This window comes from Ursus arctos, unplaced genomic scaffold (assembly GCF_023065955.2).
Source record: "Ursus arctos isolate Adak ecotype North America unplaced genomic scaffold, UrsArc2.0 scaffold_24, whole genome shotgun sequence".
Lineage (NCBI taxonomy): Eukaryota > Metazoa > Chordata > Mammalia > Carnivora > Ursidae > Ursus > Ursus arctos.
This window is the reverse complement of record NW_026622919.1, coordinates 13,678,632-13,691,895: the sequence shown is the minus strand read 5'-3', so window position 1 is coordinate 13,691,895 and position 13,264 is coordinate 13,678,632. Positions and strand designations below refer to the sequence as shown.

Genomic DNA, 13,264 nt, shown 5'->3' with positions numbered 1-13,264 from the left:
GCGGGAGCGCCGGGTCGGGGGCGGGGAGCCCGGGGCGCCTCCGCGCGGCGCGGCTGGACCGCGGATGCAGGCGGCGCGGGGGAGAGGGGCGCTCTGCTCCCGCGGGCCACAGGCCTGAGGAGACAGCTGCTTCCGCGGAGCTTCCGCTGATCCCGGACTCGGCAGGTCATCCCTCCCGCGTCTCCTCTTCCCCGGCTCGAAGAGGAGGTCAGGAGCAGCCCCATACTGGTCCCCCGCCCGCCCCCTTGGGGGAAACTGATGCTGAAAGAGTCGGAGGATGTCGCGCAGGGGGACCGCCTGCACCAGCGCGGGAGGGAAATTAACTGGGGCCGGGGAGACGAGCTCCCAGAAATGTGAAACTCCGAAGGATTGGTTCTAGAGAGTCCTAAAATTGATCCCAATGACAACTGCTCAGGGGCTGTGCCAGGAACCACACCCTGGGCTGCCAGACCCCGAGGGAAAGTCACTCTGAGACTCACTGGATAAAATGCCCATCCGAAAAGCCTCAGAGAAAACCCAGAACGCACCTGCATTCCCATCCTCCTCCACCTTTCTCAGTGTCCCAGTTAGAAACTCTACCACCTCAGCAAGAACTTTCCCAGTTTCTCAGAAGCAGTAGGATGACTTCCTAAAATCTACTTCGAAATGTTGTTTGTGTTATCTTATGGGGAAATAATTTTAATTTCTTTACCTGACAAGTCACCAGGTCTCAGTTCAGGCCAGCGAAGGAATTATGATGATGAAATGTCAGGCACCGCCAGACCAAATCAGGTATTCCAACTCACAGGGGTCAAGGTCAGCTTGAGATTCGAGAAAAGTTTTATAAACATATTAATATTTATCGAATATGTGACAACTAAAAAGTGATTTAAAGAAAGACAGTAAGCAGGATTCTGTACACCGAGTGGCTTATTACAATCTAGTTAGAAGGATAGAACGCAAGTGAAATGAAAATGAAAATACAAGCATTAATTGCCAAGTAAACTCAGTATAATCTGATTGCATCAAGAGTGGCAAATGTACATGCCTTCAAGGACCATGTAAGTAAGGAAAGTAAATAAAGTGGGCAAGGTGAGGACTGACAAATGGAAGGGCCTGTGTTTTGCTTAGGGAGGGCAGACGTGGGAATATGGGTGTAAAATAGCCAGATCTTCAAATTCTTCAAGAGAAGGTGGAAATGTGCATTTCACATGAAATCTCTTGGTTTTTATATGGCAACCACGAGGATTTAAAAAAACAAACTAGGGGCGCCTGGGTGGCTCAGTTGTTGAGCGTCTGCCTTCGGCTCAGGGTGTGATCCCGGCGTTCTGGGATGGAGCCCCACATCAGGCTCCTCTGCTAGGAGCCTGCTTCTTCCTCTCCCACTCCCCCTGCTTGTGTTCTCTCTCTCTCTGGCCGTCTCTATCTCTGTCAAATGAATAAATAAAATCTTTAAAAATAATAATAAAAAAAAATAAAAATAAAAAAACAAACTAAACTTCAGATCAGTCCAAATAAATGCAATTGAGTTACAGCCCAGAGTCTACAAGTTTGCAACCTGTATCCTGCACTACGTACAGGACAGTATTCTGGGGCACCTGTCTGGCTCAGTTGGTGGAGCAAGTGACTCCTGATCTCGGTTGTGAGTTCGACCCCATGTTGGATGTAGAGATTGCTTAAAAATAAAATCTTTACAGAAAAAAAAATCCTTTTTAAAAAATTTTTAAAAATCAAAGCACAGGGCGCCTGGGTGGCTCAGTCGGTTAAGTGTCTGCCTTCAGCTCAGGTCATGATCCCAGGGTCCTGGGATCGAGTCCGGCATTGGGCTCTCTCTGCTCAGCGGGGAGCCTGCTTCTACCTCTCCTCTCTGCTCATGCTCTCTGTCACTATCTCGGTCTTTCTCAAATAAATAAAATCTTTTAAAAAAATAAAAGCACAGAGTTCTATATACCATGGGGAATACAAAGATACTGGTGACAGCCTCTAGAGTTTGCAAGCTAGTAGTGGAGGAAGACATTTTATAAAAAATAAAAATTAAAAAAAAAAACCCAATAGATGGCACGAAGAGAAGTGTGTGTGTGTTTGTATGTAAGCTCTATGCCCAATGTGGGGCTTGAACTCACAACCTTGAGATCAAGAGTCGCATGCTCTATCAACTGAGCCAGCCGGGCACCCGAGGGAGATATCTTTGTATTACTTGGAGTTTTTAGTTGCAAGCAACAGAAACTGACTCTGGCTCATTGAAACAGAAAAGAGAAAGAAACAGACACCTCCAGAAATGCTGGGTCCGAGTATAAGTGGAATCCAAGCTCTTTAGCTGTTGTTTTCCAGCTGCTTCAGTAGCTGTCTTCCACGGGCCATTCCACTACAAAGCCAGCTGCTTCCAGTTGTTGGGGTCCACAGTAGGGCTAGTGAATCTAATAGGATAGCCAGTTTCTTCACTCCTTTCACTGTAAAGTTAGTTCCTTAGTCAGATGCTGTTATGGACCCAATGTTTGCATACCCACAAAATTCATATGTTGAAACCTTACCTCCCAATGTGATATCAGGCTTGGGGCCTTAGGTAATTAGGATTAGATGAGGTCATGAGGGTGAAGCTCTCAGGAATAGGATTAGTGCCCTTATAAAGTCATGAGAGAGCTTCCTTCCCGTTTCTGCTCCCCATCATGTGAGTACATAATGAGAAGTCAAAAAGTCTCCAACCCAGAAGAGGTCTCTCACCAGAACCTAACACGCTGGCATCCTGATCTCAGACTTCCACGTTCCAGAACTCTGAGAAATAAATTTCTGTTGTTTAAAAGCCACCCAGGCTATGGTAATTTGTTCTAACACCCCAAACTGACTAACACAGGTGCCATGATGTATGTATAAGATACTGTGATGGCGAGGGGCGCCTGGATGGCTCAGTCGGTAAGCGTCTGACTTGGGCTCAGGTCATGATCTCGGGGTCCTGAGATTAAGTCCCATGTCAGGCTCTGTGCTCAGCATGGAGTCTGTGTCTCCTTCTGCCTCTGCCCCTCCCCACGCTCATCCTCTCTTTCTCTCTCAAATAAATAAACAAAATCTTAATAAAAAAAAAAAAGAAGAAGATACTGTGGTGGCGAATAAGGTCTTCATTAAACCTATGTAGGAGGATGGTGATGGTAAAAGCACCACTGGTGGGAAAAACAAATCCAAATTCGGGAGCCTGGGTGGCTCAGACGGTTGGGAGTCTGCCTTCGGCTCAGGTTGCAATCTCCAGTTCCTGGGATCGAGTCCTGTGTTGACCTTCCAGCTCAGCGAGGAGTCTGCTTCTCGTTCTCCCTCTGCCTCTCCACCTGCTTGTGCACTCTCTCTCTCTCTCATGAATAAAATCTTAAAAAAAAAAAAAGCAAATCCAAATTCAGTATAAATCTCTTCCCAAAGAGATTGACTCACTGCATCCACCATGATAAAAAGAATCCATTATAATGATTCCTTCAAAAACGGTCACCCAGCAATAGCAATAGCCAGGTCAGCCTCTCCTTGGAGAAGCCCACGCTGAGCTTATGATCCCAATAAACTGGCACTGGCTTGACTAGGGAAGGAGCTTGAGCTACATCCACAAGGTAGGTCTTCTTGTCCCATAACTTAGAGCTTCTTTTGCAGAGGGGGCATTTTGGTAAGTATTCATATAGGACACAAATAGTCCCACTTTCTCGTTCTGCTCTGAGAGGTTCATCTATGTCCTCTCTCCCAAATCTTGTCACCAACCTAAGTCCCTGACCACTTGGCCCATGAACTGGTAATAGAGTCTTTCTCAAGGCAAAGAGAACCGTAAGAATACAACTCAAAACCTCTACCCACTGGGAGACTTCCTTTTGCCATTGTCCTTTCAAGAACATTTGCAAGTGCAACTATAACAGCCCCTCCCTGCTGATGCCATTTGTAAACCAAGCTCAAATGTCCTCCTTAGTCACCTGGTCATGCGAGCTTTCCATGAGGCTGTGGCTGTGAATTGAGGGAGGGATGGCAGTAAAACGTGAGGAAACATACTGCGAGTCACATGGTTGTGTCTTCTCCGAGAAATGCTCAGGCCTGCTCTTATATAGTCCACGTCCTCTTGAGGCGCAGGGCACTACCGGGCACTTTATGGCCAAGTGGGACAGATACTCAGTTAATAAGCCACATAGGTCACGTGGTCACTGGTACTCCATGGCCAGGCTGTCGATCTTGACAGGGCCCAGGAGAAATTTCAGAACAGTTTCTAAAAAGGAGAATAGTTGTTAGCCAAAGAGAGCAAAGCTTTCCTCCAGAACCATAAACACAACAGAGGGATGCTCTTTTGGCCACAGGCTCTGTACAGCATCCCAGCACATGGCTGCGCAGAGAGCACCGGCAGATCCCCTGGGTCATGGGGACCACTGAGCAGAAATCCTTGCACTGTAGCTGGCCCCTGCTAAAGAACCTACTCCCACTCTGTGCTGTTGCTTAATGTTAGCAAGCTTTCGGGTCATTTGGAAAATGCGTGAAAGCAGCATATATACAAATGTGGTATATATTTGCATATATGTAGTCTTGTAAATCTGAGAGAGCTGCCAAGTATCCGGCACTGTTGGAAGAAAGCACCACACCCCACAGTCAAACTTCTCACATCCATTATATGTTAGATGGCTACTGCCATTCACCCTTCTAAAGACTTGCCTTTAATTCCAGGTGACACATATCTTGAATTATTTTGCCATGAGTTGCTGTGGGGTTTTTAAATCTCAAACCTCAATATTAGACGCGTGTTCTCCACCATCCACCTCAAAAGACTATACAGGCACAGACCACCCTCAGCCCATTTTCCTGCGAGTCTACAGCCTACAACCAGCCTGGTTCTGGTTTCTTATCAGTTGGGTTATTGGTTGTAAGCAACAGAAACCAGCACTGCCTGCTCTAAGCTCACGGAATCTTTGCGAGCGCCCAAGAACCAGCTTCTGATTCCTCAGCCAGGAAGTGCTACAAAATTAGGCTCCTAATCCGGTGAAGACAGCATGGCTGTCGCTGCCTGGCACGAGGCCCGGCTTGTCCTGATAATGCACCAACACGAGGCGCTGGGCCCTGCTCCACAGCCCCGCTAGCTTCCAGCTCCAAGGCTGGGGTGTCTGTGCCTGAGCGCAGAGTCTAGTCGCCGGGGAGGCCAGGATGGCAGCACCTGGGTTTCACTCCCGTCATGTGGAGGGTTCCTCCAACCTGGGAGGGGACAGAGGTGGAGTGAGAGATGACACACAGAGAAAGAAGTCAACATGAGTTGACTTGGACTGGAGTGACTCAGAGAGTGACGGATCACAGACCCGCAGTTAAGACTCAGAAAGTCAGCATAGGAGCTGGTTTAGGAAGGAAGTGATTAGCTCTGTGACCTTAGCTCTCTCAACCCTGATGCAGCCCCAGGTTCCTCACAAATTAGTGGAGGGGGCTGGGTAGATCTGTACTTTCCAACACATTAAAATTAGAGCATCTAATGGAAACTAGAGGACAGGGGCGCGTGGCGGGCTCAGTTGATAAAGTGTCCAGCTCTTGATTTCGGCTCAGGTCATGATCTCAAAGTCGTGAGAGCCAGCCATGTTGGGCTCCTTGCTGGGTGTGGAACTTGCTTAGGATTCTCTCTCTCCCTCTACCCCTCCCCTCACCACTCACGTGCATGCTCACACTCTCTCTCTCTAAAAAAAAGAAAGTAAGAAAGAAAGAAAGAAAGAAGAAAAAAAAGACTTTCCAGAATCTAAGACTGAAAAAAAAATTACCATGATTAAAAAAAAAAAAAAAAAGAGGGGCGCCTGGGTGGCTCAGTCAGTTAAGCATCTGCCTTCAGCTCAGGTCATGATCCCGGGGTCCTAAGATCAAACCCCTCATTGGGCTCCCTGCTCAGCAGGGAGCCTGCTTCTCCTTCTCCCTCTGCCTGCTACCCTGAGGAAACTGTTTGTGATTTCTCTCTGTCAATAAATAAATAAAATCTTTTAAATAAATAAAATTTTTATTTTATTTATCTTTTTAAAAGAAATTTATTTATTTATTGAGAGAGATAGTAAAAGATAGAGCATAAGTAGGGGGAGAGAAAGAAGCAGACTTCCCGCTGAGCAAGGAGCCTGACGTGGGGCTCGATCCCAGGACCCTGGGATCATGACCTCAGCCAAAGGCAGCCACTTAACCTACTGAGCCACACAGTGCCCCAGCTTTTCTTTATTAAATGAGAAACTTGAACTCGAATCCTGGTACCTAACTTTATATTCTCAGCTTTGTGTTTTAAATAGCTCATGCAATTCCTGATCCAGACTCTTTAGCAGTGATCTCTTTAAATGACAAGAAACTCTGTGCAGCAGTAGGTGATAAAAAAAAAAAAAAAATTGAAAGAACTTTTATAACCACTGGAACATTTACAACAGTAGAAATTATATTTAAGTTATATTTAAAGCTCTTTCTTTTCTTTCATTGACAAATGTGCTTATAAAATTTCTTGTGGATTTTAGATCCAAACATTTTCATAGCTAGTAATTCAAAATAATGATGAGGTTCTAATTTGCAGAACACACAGGCATTTTGAGAATGGTCACCTCACAGCCTGGACATTACGTGTGGCACACCGGTCACAGACAAATTTTCTGACATAAAAGTATGCAAAGGCAGAGTTTCTGAGCGGCGTGCACCAGAACCTCCAGCCCCCCCGCCCCGTCCAAACGCGCACGCGCACACACACACTCACTCATAGCTCCCGCTCCACTGCATTGCTCCTCATGATCCTCGCGCACCCGGGACACAGACCCCGCCAGCATCTTTACGCAGGCAGTGACGTGCCCTGCATCTGACTGCCAATGGTGGCCTTTTGCTCACTATCAGACCCCACTCTCTTAGGGCCATCAGAGGATGAGGCCATAGTGGACAGAGGTAAAAGGTCCAGAGGCCCCAGCCTCGCTGGGGGCTGCGAGGATGACCATCTGTACCTGCCCAGATCTCATTCGCTGTGTGCTGGTGTGTGTCATAGCTCCCTGGTTTGGCAGGTCTGGATTAGGTCATCCCTAGGGTTCCTTCCACGCTAATGTTGACAATTGTGATCCTGCCATGTTTCATCTTAGGCAGGCTGAATTTGGCTTATTGGTGGGGAAACAAAGCAAAAATGTCCAGGAGACCGTTTGAAATGGGGACTGAAGCTCTGCAGAAATGGATGCTAGAGGAGCAATTTGAGAACCAGCCTCTTTGAGATGAAAATGGCGGCCATGTGGATAAATGAAACAATCATGGAAGAGGGGCACCTGAGTGGCGCAGTCGGTTGAGCGGTCTGCTCTTGGTTTTGGCTCAAGTTATGATCTCAGGGTCCTGGAATCGAGCCCTGAGTCAGGCTCCACACTCAGCGTGACGTTTGCTTCAGGATTCTCGCTCTCCCTGTGCCCCTCCCCCTGCTCACTTGTGCGCGAGCACTCTCTCTCTCTCTCTCTCTCAAATAAATAAATGAACCTGAAAAAAAAAAAACTGTCATGGAAGAGAGTGCAGAGAGAAAAGTGTACCTCATACAGAACTTAGGGAATCACTTACATTTCAGGAACTGGAGAGAAGTCCAGAGAAAGATCAGACAGTAGTAACACTGGCTCTGGGGTAAGACACAGTCAAATGGAAACCAACAGCTGATTGTGGAAACTGTGCCCCAAAGCTGCAAACCTCAAATCCTACTTTTCCTCCTATCTCTTTAGCCACTCTTCTCATTTCTTTTGTGGACATGTGTTCCCCTACTTATTGGCTCAGATGTCATGATTTTCAAGCTTTTGTCCTACTTACAAAGCTCCTAGATCCTCCAGTCACTCCATGGTTTGAGCTGCCCTCATGAGTTCCTGTTCCCCAGACCAGCATCTCTTGTCCAGACCTGCGCTCTGATCACTTGTTTCCCAAGCAACCTTTCGATTTGTTGTCTCACTTCCCTGGGACCAAGGATAAAAGCCCCCTGAATTCAAGCCTGAATATTTGGCTCGCCCCATCCTCTGTGCAATCCACCAGTCTTTATTTTACGAGGAACACAGCCTGGCTCCAGCTGAGGAAACAAACCCCATTTGGGGACCTAAAGACTTTGCAAATTTCGGAGTCCCCTACACAGTGAGATAAGGTGGCCAATTTATCCCAGTTCGCTAAGGACTTTCCCAGTGTGGGCACTAAAAGGCTGGCATCCCAGGAAATGTCTCAACTCCAGGCAAACCAGATGGTTGGTCACCCTATAGGGAGGTGTCTTTTGTGAGGTTGGCAAGAGCAAACACCTGGAAAAAGAGTAGCTATGCCTATCAAGTACCTACATTTTGAATATTGGGGTGGTGGGACGAGGAGCAAATACATTCTAGCTACTCCCTAGGGCCCCTAGGGCCTTTGCAGAGGTCTGCAGTAGCAGGTGGGGGCACTGAGGCGGAGAAATTTGAGTACAAGGTGAATGTAGCCTCATTTAAACCCACAGGCTGGAGAGGCCCAGGGACTTTGGGGATGTATTTACATAGCCAAGATGACACCATATACACCATTTTGTCCAGTGCATTGCATCTACGACTGTACAATACATTCTCACAATTTAATGGTTTCAGAATGTTCCATCAAGAGGTTTTTGCTTGCTTCAAAATTTTTCCTGTTATAAACAACAACTTTTTCCTATTCACAACTTTGTACTAAAAGCTTTTTTTTTTTTTTAAAGATTTTATTTATTTATTTGAGAGAGAGAGAAAGAGCACGAGCAGGGAGGGGGCAGAGGGAGAGGGGCAGAGAGAAGCAGAATCCCCCCTGGGCAGGAAGCCCAATGCGGGGGTCGATCTCAGGACTCGGGGATCATGACCTGAGCCAAAGGCAGACGCTTAACGGACTGATCCACCCAGGCGCCCCCGTGCTAAAAGCATTTTTTCCCTGTATTTAAACTGTTTATCAGGGCGGCTGGCTGGCTCAGTTGGTAGAACATGCAACTCTTGATCTTGGGATCATGAATTTGAGCCCCGCATTGGGGGTAGAGTTACTCAAAAAACAAATTAAAATTGTTTATCGACAGTAATTTAAATGTATCATTGATTAAGTATATACATTATGAAATGTTATCTCATTTAATCCTCACAGCACTGCTCTGGACTAGGTATTATTTCCCCTAGGTAGAAACGAGATCCCAGGGGTTACAGAATTTGCCAAGGTCACATAGCTAGTGCGTGGAGCCAGGATTTGAAACCAACACACCATATATAGTTTAAATGTGTTGATGGTGAATTTTTATTTGTTCAGAGCCTCATCGTCTCTTGCCTACATTTGCTCTACTGAGCCTCCCTCGAGCCTTACATATGCATCTCTTTATTTTATTATTATTTTTTTTTTTTTGAGAGAGAGCATGACTGGGAGGGTGGGGGAAGGGGACAGAAGGAGAGGAAGAGAGAGAATCTTAAGCAGGCTCCGTGCTCAGCACGGAGTCCGATGCAGGGCTGGATCTCCTGACCCTGAGATCATCAACCGTCAGATGCTTAACTGACTGAGCCCCCCAGGCGCCCTGCATCTCCTTATTTTCGATTACGTGTTGTGCAAGTGATCATGTGTGCCTCTCTTTTGCACTTTTCCCACTGTGTTGTATTTGCTTGTTCACACATCTGTTCAGCCTGCAAGTGGAGAAAGCCCCTTGAGGGTAGAACTGCTCCTCATTCATTCCCTTCCAGCAGATCCAGCATGATGGAGACTCAAGAGAGATTGTTGTTGAGTGTGCAAAAAGAGACATCGATTGATCGCTTGAGAGTGAAGGGAAGGACTATTTCAGGGTTGAAGGGACTGGAACAGCTTGATGCGTGAGGGCTGACAGTCTTGTACGTGCTCAGAGAAGGTGGTATCATTGGGGGAAAGGACTTGACCCAGGCAGACAAGCTATCCTGGCCTGTGGGAATGGGGGAAGCCAACATAGGGGGCTGGGAATGTCCTTGGGGCGCCTTCACTTACTCAGTAACTATCTATTAAGCACCTACTATATGCAGGTAGTACATACAATGCTACTTCGGATAGGGTGAGGAGGGAGGGCTTCTGTGAAAAGATGACATTCTAACTCAAATCTGAACATAGAAACCATCTATGTGAAAATCTGGGGAAGAACATTCTGGACATAGTGGACCCAGCATATTTGGGAGACAATAAGAAGACTAAGTGTATTGGGGCAACTCTGTGGTTCTGGGCAGGTTTCTTTTCTTTTCTTTTCTTTTCTTTTTTTAAAGATTTTATTTATTTATTTGACAGAGATAGAGACAGCCAGCGAGAGAGGGAACACAAGCAGGAGGAGTGGGAGAGGAAGAAGCAGGCTCATAGCAGAGGAGCCTGATGTGGGGCTCGATCCCATAACGCCAGGATCACGCCCTGAGCCAAAGGCAGATGCTTAACCGCTGTGCCACCCAGGCGCCCCCTAGGCAGGTTTCTTAACCTCTGTTTCATCATATGAGAAATGGGAATGATTATAGTATCCACCTCATTGGGTTGTTATGAGTATTAAATAAGAGAATGCACAGAAGGAGCCCAGTACAGTGCCTGAAACTCAGCCGACACTTAATAAAGTTTAGTGATAATGACACTGTCATGAATTTTTATTATTTATTATTTTATTAATAGGAGAACACTGAAAACTGTGTGGAAAGTAACACAGAACAGCCCAATGTTACTATTCAGGCCTCAGTACCTGCCTGGCTCGGTTGGTTAAGCGTCCAACTCTTGATTCTGGCTCAGGTTATGATCTCAGGGTCTTGAAACCAAGCCCCACCTCAGGCTCTGTGCTCACTGGGGATTCTGCTTCTCTCCTTCTCCCCCGTACCTCCCCCCCAACTTGCTCTTTCTCTCTCTGTCTCTTTCAAATAAATAAATAAGCCTCAAAAAATAAATGAACAAACAAAAAATGCAAAGAGTAAAAGGGTACCTGGGTGGCTCAGTCAGTTAGGCGTCTGACTTTGGCTCAGGTTGTGATCTCAGCGTCCTGGGATCGAGCCCCACATTGGGCTCCACACTCAGTGGGGAGTCTGTTTCTCCCTCTGCACCTCCCCCTGCTAGTGCTCTCTCTCTCTCCTAAATAAATAAATAAATAAAATATTTTAAAATTTTAAAAAAGAATACTCAGGCTTCAGGTGTGGATTCAGCCCTGGGACAATCACATAGGAGCCTCACCTGCCTCATTTGTTCCCTCTCTGAGCCTTAGTTTTCTCAGCTGCAAAACAAAAGTAAAAATAGTACTTAGGATTATTTTAAGGCTTAAATGAAAAACACACAGAAAGCGTGTAACACAGAGCCTGGTATCATGGGAAATTCTCAAAAAGTTTCTCTTTTGATTATTGTCTTTGAAGTACCTGGAGATTAAAGCCCAACACTCCCCCTCCCCCAGGAAGAACACTTTACCTCATGTCAGCCTGGAGCCCGTCTCTGACTTCCCCTGTAACTGTTAGCTGGGGGAACAATCCATTTGCAGCACAGAAACTTAGATGTGTTTTGTTCTTTACATCCAAGCGTGTATCAGCAATGCACTTCTTGTGGAAAATAACTATTTTACTAATTATACAAGAAAAGAATTAGTAGACTCTCCTGATTTCAAAAACTAAAACATCATGGGGCACCTGGCTGGCTCAGGCGGTAGGGTGCGCAACTCTTGATCTTGGGGATGTGAGTTCGAGTCCCATGTTAGGCATAGAGCTTACTTTAAAAAAATTAATACATTATAAAATTCTGATTAAACCACAATGAGGCTATGTCACATCCACCAGGATAGTTGTAATTTAAGAAAAAAGGAGGGGGAGGGGCGTCTGGGTGGCTCAGAAGGTTAAGCATCTGCCTTCTGCTCGGGTCATGATCTCGGGGTCCTGGGATCAAGCCCTTCATTGGGCTCCCTGCTCAGTGGGGAGTCTGCTTCTCCCTCTCCCCTTGTCCCTCCCCCCACTCACGCACGTGCTCTCTCTCTCTTTCTCTGTCAAATAGATAAATAAAATCTTTAAAAAAAGAAAAAGAAAAGAAAAGAAAGGAGAGGGGATAACGAGTGTTGGTAAATACAGGGAAATTGGAACCCTTACGTATTTTTGTATAAAATGGTGCAGCAATGTTGAAACCACTTGGGTAATTTCATAAAAGGTTCAACATGACTTACCATATGATGCAACAGTTGTTCTCCTAGGTACACAGCCAAGAGAATTGAAAATTTACGTTCATGCAAAAACTTGTTACACAGATGTTCACGGTAGCATTACAATTGCCAGAAGGTGAAAACAACCCAATGTCCATCAACTAATGAATGGGTAATTTAAATGTAGTATAGCCATACGATGCAATATTATTCGGTCTTTAAAGAGAAGGAAATTATGATGCAGGCTACAACATGGATGGACTTTGAAGACATTATGCCAAGTGAAATGAGCAGACACAAAAGGACAAATTATGTATGGTTCTGCTTATATGACTTCTCTAGAGTAGTCAAATCCATCGAGACAGGAAGTAGAGGGGTGGTTGCCAGGGACTGGGGGGGAATGGGGAGCTAGTGTTTCAACGGGTATGGAGTTCCATTTGTGGAAGATGAAGAAGTTCTGGAGATGGATGGTGGTGATGGCTGCACAACAGTGCAAATGTACTGAATGCCACTGAATTGTATACTTTATTTTTTTTTTAAGATTTTATTTTTAAGTAATCTCTACACCCAACATGGGGCTCGAACTCACAGCCCTGAGATCAAGAGTCACGTGCTGCACCAACTGGCAGTACCCTGAACTGGGTACTTTAAAATGCCTAAAATGAGGGGCGCCTGGGTGGCTTAGTGGGTTAGGCATCCAACACTGGATTTTGGCTCAGATCATGATCTCAGGGCCATGAGATCAAGCCCCGAGTCAGGCTGTGTGCTCAGTGGGGAGTCTGCTTGAGATTCTCTCTGTCTCTCTGTCTCTCTGCTCCTCCCCACCATGCTCTCTCTCTAAAATTAATAAATAAATCTTTAAAAATAAGTAAAATTTCTAAAATGCTATATGAATTTTATATTATGTATAGTTCTCCACGATTAGAAAAACTTATGCTTAGTGAAAGAGGCCAATCACTAAAAGCCACATATTACATGATTGCATTTACATGAAATGTCCACAATAGGCAAATTCATAGAAACAGAAAGTAGACGAGTGGTTGTCGGGAAATGAGAGAGGGGAGAATGGGGGAGTGACTGCCAGTGGTCACGAGGCTTCTTTTTGGGGGTGCTGAAAATGTTCTGGAACCAGATAGTGGTGATGTGGGGATGGCCGCACAACCTTTTGACTACACTAAAACCCACTGAATTGTACACTTATTTAAAAGGGTGAAC

General features: G+C 45.8%; 2 long non-coding RNA genes across 2 annotated transcripts; both read right to left on the bottom strand.

The window, feature by feature from the left end:
• Positions 1-85: 85 nt before the first annotated feature.
• LOC125280960 (uncharacterized) lies at positions 86-3,009 on the bottom strand. Its single transcript, XR_007187843.2, has 3 exons — positions 2,511-3,009; positions 2,250-2,429; positions 86-800 (listed from the first exon to the last, which is right to left on the bottom strand). It is a non-coding gene; the product is annotated as an uncharacterized LOC125280960 (long non-coding RNA).
• A 68-nt stretch (positions 3,010-3,077) lies between these two features.
• LOC130544721 (uncharacterized) lies at positions 3,078-12,151 on the bottom strand. Its single transcript, XR_008961245.1, has 5 exons — positions 11,107-12,151; positions 10,862-11,007; positions 7,747-7,886; positions 3,918-4,204; positions 3,078-3,333 (listed from the first exon to the last, which is right to left on the bottom strand). It is a non-coding gene; the product is annotated as an uncharacterized LOC130544721 (long non-coding RNA).
• Positions 12,152-13,264: the final 1,113 nt, after the last annotated feature.